Source organism: Cavia porcellus, unplaced genomic scaffold (assembly GCF_034190915.1).
Source record: "Cavia porcellus strain 051 isolate PalLab524CR breed Dunkin Hartley unplaced genomic scaffold, mCavPor4.1 scaffold_32, whole genome shotgun sequence".
Classification (NCBI taxonomy): Eukaryota; Metazoa; Chordata; class Mammalia; order Rodentia; family Caviidae; genus Cavia; species Cavia porcellus.
In genome coordinates this window covers 12427839-12443657 of record NW_026947515.1, presented here as the reverse complement: position 1 = coordinate 12443657, position 15819 = coordinate 12427839, and the positions used below count along the sequence as shown (strand labels likewise).

The window sequence follows — 15819 nt, the reverse complement described above, 5'->3', positions numbered from 1 at the left end:
GACAGAGACAGAGACAGAGACAGAGACAGAGACAGAGACAGAGAAAACTTGATTGGATCTTGCTTAAGTTTCTTGCCCCCTTCTGGAACAATCGCCCTGGCCAGTAAAAAGGGTCCTGTATGTGGCTGGACCTGGACTGTGCATTGTGCTGTGATTCAAAAAAAGAGTTGAATGCTGTCTGTGACCTTAATCCATCTCACCAAAATTGCATGTATGGAATACAGAGGTTTTCCCAAGAAATGGGAATCTCAACAAATAAAAATTCTTGAACATACACTTGATCTCCGATCACTGATTTTTTATGACTTTCTTATTTATTGATATGGCAGTGCTCAGGACTTGAGTCTGAACCTGTAGGTGCTTCTTGGTCCTCAGTTTCTCCTGACACCATGGTGTGCAGCTTATATTTTCTTGGGTGCAGATGTAAGAGCTTATTTTTCTTGACCTTATAAAATTTCCTGAGATTTTCTTCAAGTCTGGCTAATGATGGTGGGAAAACAGACAATGTGTTTTCTGACAGTTTTGACATGCAGATGCTTGGTGTTATGGCTTGTATCTAGATGTCTCCCCAAGCAAAAATTATCCTGGATTACTGGGTGGGCTCATGAACTCTTAAGAGTCTTTATAAGAGGAGATCAAAGTCAGAAAAAAGGAGATGTAATGACAGAGCGGAGGTTAGAGTATATGAGTTCCTTTTCTGTTGCTATAATACAATACCTGAGGCTGCGTAAATGAATAAAGAGAGGAGGTTTATTTAGCACACAGTTTGGAAGTGAACTGTATGAAGAGCATGGCACTGGCTCTGGTGAGGGCCCCTGGCTGCACCACATCATGGCAGATGGTATTGTGATGGGAACATATGTGAGAGGGAAGGATCACATGCAGAGGCAGGAAGTGGGAGGGATTGAGCTTGCCTTTTCATAACCAGCTTTCACAAGAACAACTCCAAGAGACCAGTTTTAGTCCCATCTGAGGGTAATGTCTTTGGTGACTTCCCGGTGGGCTCCACTTCTTCAGGTCTCGTAGCCTGTCACATCACCACACTGAGGACCATACTTCCAACATGTGAATCCCTGAAAGACACATTCAAATCATATCCAAATTCTAGAATGGAGTGATATACTTTGGATAGAGGAAAAGGCTATAACCCAAGCAATACAGTGCTTCTAGAACCTCCCATTTGTGTATGTATGTGTGAGAGAAAGAGAGGGGGGAAACGAGAGACAGACAGGCAGAGAGAGAGAGAGAGAGAGAGAGAGAGAGAGAAACTCACTATGCTTTTCAGGCTGGCCTTAAACCCACTACGGAGCCCAGGCTTGCCTCAAACTCATGGCAATCCCCCTGTCTCAGCCTCCTGAGTTCTGGGATTATAGGCATGTGCTACCCTGTCTGGCTGTCTTCTAGAATCTTGAAGAGGAAAGAAAACATATTCTTCCCTGAAGCCTCCAGCAGAAATGCAGCCCTGATAACATGAAACCCATTTCAGACTCCAGACCTCTGTGAGAGAATCATTGTGTGTTCTTTTAAGCCACTAAGTTAGTACTAATCTGTTATATCATCAGCCTATAAGTATTTATCAGGAACAACCAAAACTGATTCAGAAGTGAGAAAATATCAAAAACACACAAACCACCCCCAATAGACTCACGAATTAGTCTATTTTCTCTATCACTACAAGAAAATACTCGGTGCTGGGTACTTTATAGAGAAAAGAATGTATTTAGCTCATAGTTCAGGAGATTCAAGAGCATGGTTCCAGCATCTGCTTAAGCTCTGGTGATGGCCTTTCTGCCATATCACACATGGGAGATGATACACAGTGATCACACAGCAAAACCAGAGGCCAGAGGGCCCACCAGTAATCTAAGATGACCTTTGCACCTCATCCTTGAGCTTGTCTACACACACCTTCACCGGGGAGGGTAGCATATCCATGGGTTCCCGGGAAAAGACGTCTTTGGAATGGATAGCTTCGGGAGCCATTGTTCTGTGTCTCCTCTTCACTACCTTCTCCAACTTCCCTGGTTTCTTTGTTTGTTGTGTGTCTCTTTTGTTTTGCTTGTGTGCTGGGGATTGAATCCAACACCTCACCCAACCGGGACAAGCACTCTACTATACGCTACACTCTCACCTCTCCTGTATTTCTTATCCTGATCAACTTTGCAGGACTCAGGCTGATAGTCTAAGCATCTATTTGAAGGATACCTATTGCAATATGGTAAATACTAGAGATTTCCTTTTGTCTTGTTTTTGAAATCCAGTATTATTCTCCCTGTTTTGTTTTGTTTTGTTCTGATTTTTTTTTTTTGCTTTATTCAATGTTCTGTTATTATTGGTTTTATTCTGTTTTGTTTTATTACATTTTCTGTGACTAAGAAATGGACTATTGTGAAGATAACAAGACATATTATGGTAGCCATTGTTGTCCTGTTTTGAAGTTATGTACCACTTTCATTGCTTTGTTTTGATTGGCTCTATTCTGTTTTGTTGTTGGGTTCTATTCTCCTTAAAACAAAAAAAATTTTAAAATTCAAGAGAACTGGGGGTCAAAAGGGGACTTATTTATTCACACACACAAAGAAAAAAGAACCTTTTTTTTTTTCAGGTTTATCAGCTTTGTCCAGAGATCATAAAACACAAACCAGTTGGTTAACCTACAGATATCAAAGGGTTGCTCTCCATTCCAGAGAGAGAGAGAGAGAGAGAGAGAGAGAGAGAGAGAGAGAGAGAGAGAGGAGAGGGCATTTCCTTATTGAGTGATTTGAGCCCATATTGGTGTACAAACAGTATAAACAAAGCTCAGAGTCTCTGGGGCTATCAGGACCCTTCCCCCTGCCCCCCCCCCCAAGCAAACGAACAAAAACCCTTAGCAACCAAAATTCCTGTTGTCAGCTACTGGATAGTGATCTCCAAATGGTCTTATCATCAAAAATCCCACTATGGGAAATAAGTAAGTCACAATGCACAAGCCAGAAACCTGGCCAAGAATTGAATCAAATCTAGAAACTAAAGCAGAAACAGAGCCAACAAATATGATGTCAAAATACGCAGGCTCAGTGAAAGTCAGGCTGTACTGCTTCCGGAAAGTCATCATGGGCAGAGCAATCAAACCCTGAGAGCAATGTTCTTGACTTGGATGAGAGGTACCTCCAAGTGCTCTTGGCAGCCCCTTGGCTCTGGCAGGAAGATACAGCCAGATGCACTTAAAACAAGAGAATGTTATTTGCAAAATAGTTACAAATTCAGACTTCAGAGAATGAATTGCTAAATAAGGAAACATGACGTGTTTTGGGAAGAAAAACAAGACAAACATAAATATTATGGTTAATAAATCTATTCATGGGGAGGCCCCAAAATATTCACAAGAAAATTGTACCCATGCAGGTTGTAACAGATTTTCAGTTATCACATTATGAGAATCAGAAAAAAAGGTATTTTGGGTCAAGGAGTCAGCAACTTATAGGAATGACTCAAACAGTATTGTTAGTGGGTTTCTAGAATGTGTCAGAGAGACCTTGTGTGGTCGGGTTTGCTTTACTTCAGAGTGCAAAATGTTTAGTTTGCAATTTTCTCCTGACCTGGGGATGTGACAGGTGCACTTCCTTGTCAAGGTAGCATTCCAAGTCGTCCATGTTATTTCACAAAAGAAAGTGAAGCTGGATTCCAAGGTATCCTGTCTTGGGCCTTCCAGCCTGCTGGGTTTCTTACTATCTTTGGTCCACTCTGTACTACAGGACTTCCTCCTTGTTGAAGAAAGCACCCTGACTGATACACACAGATTTGTTTTTTCATGAACAGGTGGCTGATACTGTCTTTATCCTTGAATTCAATTATTCCACTGGACGTTGTCTGAGAGAAAGTTCCCCTCCATTTTTACCCCGGCTCTGCTAGGCCCTTTATCTGCATGTGTACAAGCTCGCTCATGTCAGTCAGGTGATTCTCAGTGACAAGGAAACCACCACTGACACGCAGCTAACTCTTCAATGTCCTTCCAAACCCTAAATCCAACTTGTCGACTGTGCGAGTCTCCTTTCCGTCACTGTAACAAACCCCCAAGGTAACCAGCTTGTAAAAAGAAGAGCTTATTTGGACTCCCAGTTTCGGAGGCTCTGTTGGCCTCCTACTTTTGGGGTCTGTGGGGAGGCCGGACATCATGGCAAGGGGTGCCTGACTGAGCCACAATGTGAAGAAAAGGTGAATGGACCAGGCCTCACAGCTCTCCCCAGAGTACCCCCATGATGACCAGAAGACTCCCCACAAGGTCCCCTCTTCAAGTTTCCACATCTCCCAACAGCACAGCACTGGGGACCAGGCTTCCACCGGGGCTGTGAGGAGCTGTTACCCGAACCCTAGCGCCTCTGTTGTTCTCAGTGCCACAGTAAGGTTTCCTCTCAGGTTTGCCAGGGGAGAACAGACATCTTAGCTAATTTGGGTTCTGTCTTATACTCTAATACTCTGTTTTAAGTATCTGATACAGTGAGGTGGCCCTCTGGAATGTATTTTATGCCATTGTGTACTCCTATGTGTTAGAGCTCAAGCAGGAGTGAACATGAATTGTAATCTTATCTTGCTCCTTCTCTTTGGAGCTTAATAAACATTTGAAAATCATTCCTCAACACGCTTGCCTCCCAGGGAAAGTAAAAATAATGCAAATTGTTAACATCAAGATAATTCTAGTCCCTGTATACATGAGACTCTAGCAACCTGGATGCTGCTAAACTGACAGCTTGAGGTCACTCTCTGATCTGAGAGCTTGATTATAGTGGCAAAACCCGCACCCTTTCCCTTACAGTCTTGAAATAGGGTTGAGGTAGTGGAAGGGGAATGCATGTTGGTGACTAATTCAGGCTGATTAGGGGCTACCCCTCGAATTGGTATAGTATCCTGTGTCGGGAAGGGATGAGCAGGATGAATATGTTAAATAATCACTATGGCTGTCTGGTTTCCAGTCCATCAAAGGAGCTTAAAAGCCACTACTTAATCCTAACAAGCGAAAAGTTGAATAAACTAAAAAATCAACAACTCAGGCAACTCACCCAGGACCCCTTCTGTCTCTCTCAGATGGAAGCTTTCTCTCAATAAATATAGTCTGCTCTTAACCTCCATTGTTCCTAAAATTCATTCGTCAATTTTAGAGAAAATGAACTGTAGTGAACATCTAGTAGGTTGGGAGTTTCATCCCTCTATATCATTTGGAGGTTCCACCAGGATCATTGGATGGAGGGGAGAGTTTGCTTTTGTTTCATAGACTCTGGACTGGGACACATTTAGGTAACAAATTTTTATACTTCAAATTTTGCTTTGTCTTTGCTCATTGCTTATAATTGCTTATAACTGTCTTGTGTCTTGCAGAGTTTTATTAAAACATGGAACATTTTTATTATTTTGTTCTTGTACATGTTGCATTTGAATTAGTTACTAAATTTACTGATACTCCATGCTTGATTTTTTTTTTATCACGCTGAGAAAGCCAGGAGTCGCCGTCCCAACCACCTATGGGAAGAGTCACTGCTCTTTAAGCATGCCCACTTGTCCCCATTTGCTTCCCCATTTGTCCCTGATTTCCACCTTATGCCCACCTTGCAAGTTTCCATGTTTTCCTCACCTTGGACCCATCTTACCTCGTGCTTTTACTCTATAAAATTCCCTGGAAAAGACAGAGTTTTGGGCAACCTGCTCAGGACCTCTTCTGTCTCTCTCTTAAACAAAAAATTTCTTTCTCTCAATAAACATATTCTGCTCTTTTAAAAAATCAGCAACTCTTAAATCTATCAGAGAAATGAAGTCACAGGGCCAACCACTGCCACCAAAATAAGCGAGCAACACTGACAGACACAGAGTCGAAACTTACCACAGGAAAAGCTCAAAAGGGAACTTCTATAGGAACGAGCGCAGGGCAGGGAAATCTGACCTGTAATTGACAGATTGCCAGAGGCTGAGTGCAGACAGCTCTGAGGATCAAAAACCCCACAGGGATCCAGTTACTGAGGGACCCAGGTTTGCGTAAGTTTGACTTCCAGGACTTCGACTTGATCCTTGCAGTGACTATCAGGGTGAAGTCCCAGTTGTTGGGAGAAAGGAAGATGAACCATTTTGGCAATCCCAGGACACTCTGTTCTAAGAAGGCCTGCTCTTAGGAGAGACTAATTAGACAAAGCCTAACTTTCTAAGGTTTTATCAGCACCCACATGACCTGTGGAAGGGAAACCTTACCTAAACCATGCTAGCATCCTACCTAAGGGGAGGAAACACTGAAAAGTACTTCACAAGTTATACTAGAAGGAAAAGCATAATTTGAAGAGACTGGGTAAGCATCAGAACCAGAGTTCAATATGGCAGAAATGTTTGATCAGGAACTTTTAAAAATCATGATTAGGGCTGTGGATATAGCTCAGTGGCACACCACCTGCCTAACAAGTACAAGGTCCTGAGTTTGATTCTTGGTACAAAAAAGCCCATGATTATCGGCTCAGTAAATAAAGTAGATAACAAGTAAAAGCAGACAGACTGGGGCTGGGGATTTAGCTCAGCGGCATAAGCGCCTGCCTTGCAAGCAGGCAGTCGTGAGTTCAATCCCTGGTACCGATAAAAAGAGAAAAAGACCAAAAAAAAAAAACCAGACTCAGAGTAGTGACAAATGCCTTATAATCTTAGCTAGGGTCGCTAGGGCAAGAGGACCAGCAACTGAGGCCAGGCTGAGATCCTGTCATCGGAAAAAATAAAAAAGAAGAAGGAGGAGGAGGAGGAGGAGGATGCATGGGTGATATAAACAGAGAGGTGTAAATTCTAAGAAATGACTGAAAAGATGTGCTAGAGGGCTGGGGATTTAGCACAGTGGCTCAAGCTCTTCCCTGGTAAGCACAAGGTCGGAAATTCAATTCCTGGTACAAAAAAAAAAAAAAAAAAAAAAAAAAAAAAAAAAAAACATGCTAGAGATCAAAAACAATGCACTAGAAATTAAGAATGCTACTGACAGGCCCATCAGTGGTCTAGACATGGCAAAGAAAAAATCTCTGAGTTTTGGGTGATACTAGAAACTGCTAAAACTGGAAAATAGAAAGAAGGACTGTGAAAGGGAGAATAGGATAGAGGGATTAAAAATTAGCAAAATGAGTATATGAATGCACCAATTTCCCAACATAAATATCATTAGTTTTTAATATAAACATGTAGTAAAAATAAATTTCTAAAATACTTGAAAAAATAATACAACAGACTATCCAAGAACAGTGGAACAGAATCGGCCATGCTGGAACTGGGAGGAGCCAGCCAACAAGCCAAAGGCCAGGCTTTCTGGTGAACCATGCAGCCTTGCAGGGCCCGCCCAGGAGGAAAAAAGTCAGACAGCACCCACCATGAGTCGACCAGTGAGACTCCCACCCCACTATTCCCCCTTAAGCAACCGGCTGGCTCAGAGGACAGGCTGAGTTGACAGCACTTGAGGTACAAAAAGCAACTGGATGTTTACATTGTTTGTTTGACTTTGCAGTCCTGGGGCTGGCAGTCTGAGCACCTATGGCAATTTTGGGGGATTTCCTTCTACCTTGTCTTTAAAATCCAATATTGTTCTCACTGTTTCATTTTGTTCCAATTGTTTTTGCTTTATTGAATATTCTACTTTCACTGGCTTTATTCTGTTTTGTTTTGTTTTGGTTTGATTGTGCTATACCTGATGGAATGGGCAACTATTGTGAAATAATAAAATATACTATGGCAACCATTGTTGTCCTACTTTGAAGTTCTGCACCAATTTCTCTGCTTTGTTTTGATTCAATTTGTTCTGTTTTGTTTTTCTGGGTTTGACTATCTTTAAAAGAGAAAATTACACCTAAGCACATCATTTCCAAATTTTAGCAAATGAAAGATGGAGAAAAAATCTTGCCGGGCATGGTGGTTCATGGCTATAATTCCCATATTTGGGAGGCTGAGGCAGAAGGATCACAAGTTCAAGATCAGCCTGGGCTACAAGGGCAGCCTGATGGCACACAGTACAGAGTATGTAGATACGCGATCTCAAAAGACAAAGAAAGGAAAGGAGAGAGAAAGGGAGGAAAGGATGCTACAAGAGTGAAGAAGACAAATTTTACCAATAAAGGAGCAAAAATAAGAATTATATGACTTCTAAGAAACAATGCAAACAAAAAGAAAGTGGAATAAAACATTTAAAGTGTTGAGGGAGAAAAAACTGCTAACTTAGAATTTTCTACCCTGCAAAAGTATCCAGTAAGAGCCTTCCTCCTGCGTGACCAGCAGCAGCCCCAGAGATCCGGCCACGGCCATGCTGGAACCCAGGCAGCTGCACAAAGAAGCAATTCGCCCGCCCTCTTGGTAAGCGCCTCTCTCTGGCGCGAGCCAGGAGGAGACCCGGGCAGCATCTCCTGTGAGCCTACCAGTGCACGAGCTGGGAATGAAACATCCCCCCACCCCGTTAGCAACTGGGGACAGAGGTCTGAGCATCTCTTGGGAGGATGACTGTACGCAATATAGCAAATATGGGGGATTTCCTTCCATCTTCTGTTTGGAAGCAAATGTTTTCACTGTTTTATTTCATTATGATTAATTGCTTTACTGTACTCATTATGCTTTTTCGATTGGTTTTGTAATGTTCTGTCTTTGGTTTGATTTCACTGTACCTAATTGGCTAGACAACTATTGTGAAGATAACGAGATATACTCTAGTACCTACTACTGTCATCCTGGTAACCTCCTGTGAAGGTCGGTACCGATTTCACCGCATTGTCTCAATTGGCTTTGCTCTGCCTTGTTCTGTTCTATTTCTACTACCTTCAAAATAAAAAAAAAAAGTAAAAATAAAGTATCCTTCACCAGTGAAGGAAGAATACTTTCTAAGACAAACAAAAAGTAAAGTAATTTATTATTAAGGGGCCTGTTTTACAAGATATGTTAGAAGAAGTTCTTTAGGGAAAAAGAAAAAGATAATAGGTAAAAACTCAGATCTGCTTAGAAAAAGGAAAGCATTGAAGAAAGAGTTCATGAAGTTAAAAGTATATTGCAATATATACAAGTATATTGCAAACTGTATTATATAAAATAAACCTACTTTAAATATAAAGATGTATAGAGATTAAAAATGAAGACATGGAGAGAGATACACCACGCTGACCCTAACTGAAACAAAGCAAGGGGAGCTATATTGATTTCAACCCCAAAGGAAATTTACATCAGTTTCTTCTTGGAGAATACTTTATTAGTGATTCCTTCTGCACTGAAGTGCCTATATCCTGCAAAACACAAGGTATCCAGAGCTGATCCTGCTTCCCGGTTGTGATCTGTTCTAAGAACCCAAGGTTCTATTCATTAGGAAGATAGGAGGAATGGGGAAATTTTTACTAATTCTTTTGATGAATTATTTTTGTTAAAAAAAATTAGTGATTATGGTTGGGGGTATAGCTAGAGTATTTAACTATCCTGTGCAAGGCCTAGGGTTCAATCCCAGCATCACCTTAAAAAGTATTTTAGCTCAAGATATAGAAATAAAAGAGCACAGATCATAGGTGTACAGTCAGATGAAACTTTTGGAGTGAATACACCTGCATAACCACTACCCAGATTAAGAAACAGAAAATGACCATCATCCCAAAGCCTTCCTTGTGGGCTTCCAATCACTAATCTCTCCCAAAACAATCACTGTCCTGGGTTTTAGTAGTATTATAGAAAGTTGAATGTTGCCCTCTTCCCATGGTATGTCTATGAATGTGACCTGATTTGGAAAATGTCTTTGTGGATGTAACTAAGTTAAGGATTTTGAGAAGAAATAATCCTGGGCTATTTGAGTGGGTCCTAAATCCAATGACAAGAGTCTTTATAAAAACAGAAATGATGCTATGGATACAGAGGAGATCATGTAAAGATGGAGGCAGAGATGAGAGTAATGGGGCCACAAGCCAAGGAAAGCTGTAGCCATCACAGACTGGAAGAGTCCAGGAAAGATCCTCCCCGAGATGTTTGAAGGGAATGTAGCACTGCAAACACCTTGATTCCGGATTTCTGCACTCCAGAACTGTGAGAGAATAAGTTCGTGTTAAGTCAGCAAATTTGTGATCATTTGTTTATGGCAGCCCCAGGAAACCAATACAACTACAGATCCATTATGTCTATTTTCAACTGTATGTCATCTGCATGGTTCACTGGCCTTATCCCAATGGTGAGATTTATCTGCATTGCTATATGTGGTTGCAATTTGCTAATTCTCATTTCTGTACTGCACTCTACTGCATGACTAGGCCACACCTAATTCATTTATTGTTTTTCACAGGAACATTTGCGATTTTTCCAGTTTGGATAAATTATACATGATGCCTTAGGAGCAGTTGGATGTCTTTTAGTGAGCGTAAGTATATATCATAAGTATATATCTAAGAATAAACCTGGGCTGTAAGTTTCCTAAAGTTTTCCAGAGGTTTACAAGTTTACAAACACACTAACAGTGCTGGAAATTTCCATTTGCTGTACTTTATTGTAGCTTTCTGATATTGTAGCATGCATGTGACCGTAGTTTATTGTGTTGTCTGTCTATAGTTTTGTTTTGTTTGGTTTATTTGAGACAGAGTCTTGCTATGTAACCAGGCTAGCCTCGAACTTGCCATGTAGTGCAGGCTGGCTTGGCATTCAGATCCTCCTACCTCAGCCTCCTGAGTGCCGGAATGACAGGTGCGTACCACAGGTCGGTAATGTGCTTTTAATTTGCATTTCCCTGAGGGCTAATGATACGTGCCATGTATGTATTGGTCGTTTGACTATCTATTTTTTAAAGTACAAATTCAAATCTTTTGTGCACTGCTCTGTTGAACTGGCTAAATGCTGCCTACATGGGGAAGTAAATTAACCCGTTCCAAATACACTGCTTGAGCATAGTTTGAAAGTTTCTTTAGAGAAACTGCAGACTTCGGCAGACCCAGGAATGAACGGCTCTAATCAGCTCCCCTTGGTAAAAGACATTTGCATCCATCCACACTAGTACAACAGTGATGCACAGGACATTTTCTCTCTAGGGCTTTCACTTGTGCCTAGGAAACATCTTTTCACAGTACTGTGGTTCCACTCCAGCTACCCCCAGCCTTCAAATTGATTGAATCAGGAACAGTGCAGCAGCGCTTCTCCAGATCACCTGTGGATCTCGTTAAAATGCACGTTTGGTGTCCTGCGCCTTGGGTGGGATCTGAGTGTTTTTCTTTGCTCTCCCAGGCATGCACCTTCCATGGATCTATGTGAACAGCGAAGTCACGGAAGTTTAGAGTTAGAGAGCTTCGAGCTGGATGGGCTTTAACGAACATCCATATAATCCTTGCATTGGACACACTGAGTCACTAGGCCCAAGAGTCAGTAAAGGGACTTCCCACGCAGGAAACTAGGGGAAGATCTGGACCAACAGGTCAAGGTCCTGAGACCCATCACAGTATAAAAACCACAACAAAAGAATACCTACCAGTGAAAGTCTCTAAGGGCCAGACACTGAAACAGTACATAATTTGATTTTAAAACAAGTGAGATAATCATATTATTAGTTATTATTCATAAATGAGAAGAAAGAGGCTTATTTAAAATCAAACCAGGATTTGAAAGCAAATACATCTAACTCCAAAGCCAGTTTCCAGCCAGCTTCCACGGTTCACACCTGTGGTCCCAGCTACTTGGGAGGCTGATGCAAAAGGATCCCTTGAGCTCACAAGTTTAACATCAGTCTGGATAGCATAGTTAGACCGATCTCAAAACAAAACAAAATAAAACAAAACCTGTTCTTTCCGTTAAGACCGCACCACTGTGGTCCGTGTTTGTTGTTCGGTCCCCCCAGGGCTCGTGCATTGGAAATCTGGTCCTGAGTGTGGTGATATGAAAAGTATCAGGACTCGGAAGAGGTAGGGTGGCTGGTGGGAGGTCAGTGGTGCTACCCTCAGCAGAGATTAAAGCAGTCCACATGCCCCCCCCCCGTGTGTTTCTTTTTTTTTTTTAATCGGTACCGGGGATCGAACTCACAACCGCCTGCTTGCAAGGCAGGTGCTTATGCCGCTGAGCTAAATCCCCAGCTCCCCCCACCCCGTGTTTTTCTTGAAAGAACAAGTCTGGCTCCCCCCCACATGTGCTCACGCCTCTTGCACACGTTCCTGTCAAGATATGATACAGTCAAGCGGACCTGCACAAGAGCTGTGTGTGCTGTTTGCCCTTTCAACCTCCAACACTATGAGCTGAATGAACCTGTTTTCTTTGTATTAATAATTTAGTTTAAAAAAAAAAAAAACAATGGACTTGTGTCCCATTGCAAAACATCTAAGACCAGACATCACAAAAGATCTTCAAAAGGCTGAAGACCAAGCTGAGCCATCCTTACCTTGTAAGTTAAAAAAGCACATGCATTTCAAGTACTTAAATTTTTTCACTTTTAATGTACATGACTTGCCAAACAATGGAATTTAAAGAGCTAGGAATGATTTCAGTAAGTAAGGCAATCAATTTAGCATGTAGACATATGCAAGTGTTACGCTTGAAGTACTTTAACATAATATAAAACATTGAAAACCAAAATACTACCAGAGACTGTGCTGTGTTCTTCCTAGCCATCAATAATGAAGTCACTTGAGAACACTGAAGTTTTTAAATCTTTCCATTCATAACTTTTCATCTGACTCTGGCTCATGGGGTCCTTTGGGTTGACTTCGATCTGTGATTTCTGAGCTCTCCTGGGCCACGTATTTGTAAAAAAAAGGGTCTGGGGTTAGGAGAATGCTTTGTCCTTGGGCTCGTTCATCTGCTCTGCTGTGGTTACCCCAGCACGCTGTCCAGTGGCCAGTTGGCTCCGCCTGGGCATTCTATCTATAGCAGGGATTTTGTTGTTGTTGTTGCTGGCTGGGTTGTTTTGTTCTGTTTTTTCAGTACTAGGGATTAAACCCAGAGCAAGTTCTCCACCAGTGACTGAGCCACATCTCTGGGCCTTTTAAAATGTTATGCTGAGACAGTCTCACTAAGTTAACCAGGCTGGTCCCAGGTTACACTTCTCCTGCCTCGGCTTCCCCAGAAGGAGGGATGACAGGTGTGCACACATGCCTGGCCTCCATAGCAATTCTTGATAGCACCTGCGAGCTGGCGCAGGCAACCCCAACACAGGAAGGCTTTCCAAAGGAATATGTGACAAGGGCGGCTTAGAGGAACTCACCCTCCTGGCCCTCAGGTCCCTTATTTCAACTGCCCTGTGTGTATTGGGTCTTCCTTCTGCTTCTCCTCTCATGGGTCATTGTTAACAAAGAATGCCACCTTCCCAGCCACATCACACCTCGCTAGAGCAAACTGCCCAGCCCTTAAAAACTTGTCAAGTAACAAGGACACAAGCAGACAATGCCAGAACCTTGTAATACACCTGTGCTGTTTGCAGCACTAATATCAGTTAGAGTGAGACTTCCACACCAAAGACAAATGACAGTGATGAGATTCTGAAGATCTCGGAATAAGATGCTCTACTTTTCAATTTAGATTTATATTTATGTAGTGAAAAGTGTGTTAGGGTGGTAAATAAAAGACCTTAAGCATAAAATCATACCATCATAAGTTTATGGGGAGAAAGAATGAAAATACACAGAGAAAGAAGGGAAATTTCTATTAGAGAAGAGCTTAGTTTTGTATTTTAAAGTGGATGACAGTCCCAAGTTACCATGGTGTCTGGACATCACTGGATATATTTAAAAGAATGATGTAATCATTTTATTTTAAAATGTTTCTATTTCCTGTGCATCAGCCCTTTGCAACTACTTTAAATTATGGTGAAAACTCTATGTGTTCCCTCAAAAAGTGTACAAGGATTATATCACTGCCCAGAAATCCTCTTACAGATCACTGTCTGTAAGCTGTCTGTCACTGTTGTCAGAGAAAGAAGCTTGAATTGCCAGCCCTCTTTTTCCTAGATTTGCCATTTCTGCCCTCTGCTGGTAGGCTGAGGTTTTACTTGTAGGGTAGCACCATTTCTCTGTGTCTCTCTGTCTCTGTCTCTCTCTCTCTCTCTGTCTCTGTCTCTGTCTCTGTCTCTCTCTCTCTCTCTCTCTCTCTCTCTCTCTCTCTCTGTCAAAACCCAAGATCCTAACAAGAATGAAGCTGCCTGTGATGGCCTAAGCAGCCGAGTCTGTTGAGGGTTTGAACAACCTGCTCACAGCACAGGATCACAGGGTCAGAAAGTCTTGGTGATAGAGGACCACTCTTTCAGTCTAAGTTCTAGGGATTTTTGTTTTGTCCTGTTATTTGTTTTGTTTTGTTTTGCTTTGCTTTGTAACGGTCTTGCTTTCTAGTTGAGACTGGCCTTGGACTCCTTATGTATCTCAGGCTGGTCTTGGACTTGTGGCAACCCTCCTGCTTCAGCCTACCACATACTGGAATTACAGGCATGCACCACAACACCTGACTCTGTTTTTTGAAACAGGGTATTGTTATGTTGTCTTGGCTGGCCTTGAACTCCTGGGCTCAAGCAATCCTACTGCCACAACCTTCCAACATAGCTAGGACTACGGGTGCATATCATCAAGTCTGGCTCTTAGTCCATGTTCTGAGTTCATACAGTCTTCTTTTACTATCAAATGAGGAGTTTCTCAACCTTAAAAATATGAACAATGTAAGAAGGGCGATAATAATCACGATGTCTGTGTTGATGTAATCTGTCACATGCCACTCATTGTTTGAAACACTCCATATAAATCCACCCACTGATTCCCCCATCTGTCCTGTGAGGACAGAACATTATTGTCCCCATTTCATAGATGAGAAAGTTGGAGACTGGAAGGTTAAATAAGCTGTACAGGGTCACACAATTAATCAGAGGTGGAATCAGAATATAGAGCTAAGCCCTCCAGAGGTAGGTCAGTACACTTACCCTTGTTCTTTAAGTCCCTTGCAGAAAAAAGAGAAAATGCAAGCAAAAAGGGAAAAAATGCTGTCATCCTGGGGCCCAGCGATAACTACCCTAACATTTTGACACAGTGCTTTCTGGCCATGTGTGTGAGACAGAGTGTGTGGGTCTCTGTCATTTTGCTTTAGACAATTGCTATGTCCTGGTTCTGTAATCTGCTTTGGATGCTTTCTGAGATATCCAGATTCTTCTTCCTGGCCACTTTTCATCTCTGTTCTCAGCCACTGTCCGGTTTATATATCACCAGGAGTGTGAAGAAAGCTGACATCCCTCAGTTTCAGGGACATTGGCTGTGTCCTACAAGCTTGCTGAGACCTCTCCACTCAGACCTGGCCGGGGAGTGTCTCCCAGTTACCCTGTAAGCAAGGCTGCCTTCCTCTGAGCTGAGGGAGAGGCAGACAGCCGGAGTTTTCTTTTTGTGTTGAGCATCAAAGTCAAATGGTATGCAGGAGGCGACAGGCAGGTTCCAGATCTTGGCTGGTGCTGTGCCGTCCCCTCACCCCATGTGGGCCAGTGTGCTCTCAGACTCATTGGAGAAGCAAATTCCAAAAGGAACATAGTTCTAAAGTCCAAACTTACTGCATTTCTCCAGAGCTGAGGACGATAGGATAGGATCCTTATCCCTCTGGAGAGTCCCACTGGTCCTTTGAACCAGAAGTCCGCAGGGTGGTGGTCTCACGAGATTTCCTCTTGGGAAACACCATGTGGATTGTCCCAACTAATGCTGCATCCTGAGGCAAGTAAAAGTGGGCACCGTGCCCTGCTGAGGACCACAGACTGGACTGCAGGCAGGTTCCCAGCACTGGGGCCAAGAGAGTTCTGTGGAAAGCGTCACTTAAGACCCTGCGACCTCTGTGAAGACCACAGATGCAGTGACCCAGTCAGGAGGCAACTGGGAATGTCATTTGAGAGACTAA

General features: G+C 42.5%; 1 long non-coding RNA gene across 1 annotated transcript; it reads right to left on the bottom strand.

Moving 5' to 3' along the window:
• Positions 1-729: 729 nt before the first annotated feature.
• LOC106026624 (uncharacterized) lies at positions 730-15773 on the bottom strand. Its single transcript, XR_001200217.2, has 2 exons — positions 14867-15773; positions 730-1073 (listed from the first exon to the last, which is right to left on the bottom strand). It is a non-coding gene; the product is annotated as an uncharacterized LOC106026624 (long non-coding RNA).
• Positions 15774-15819: the final 46 nt, after the last annotated feature.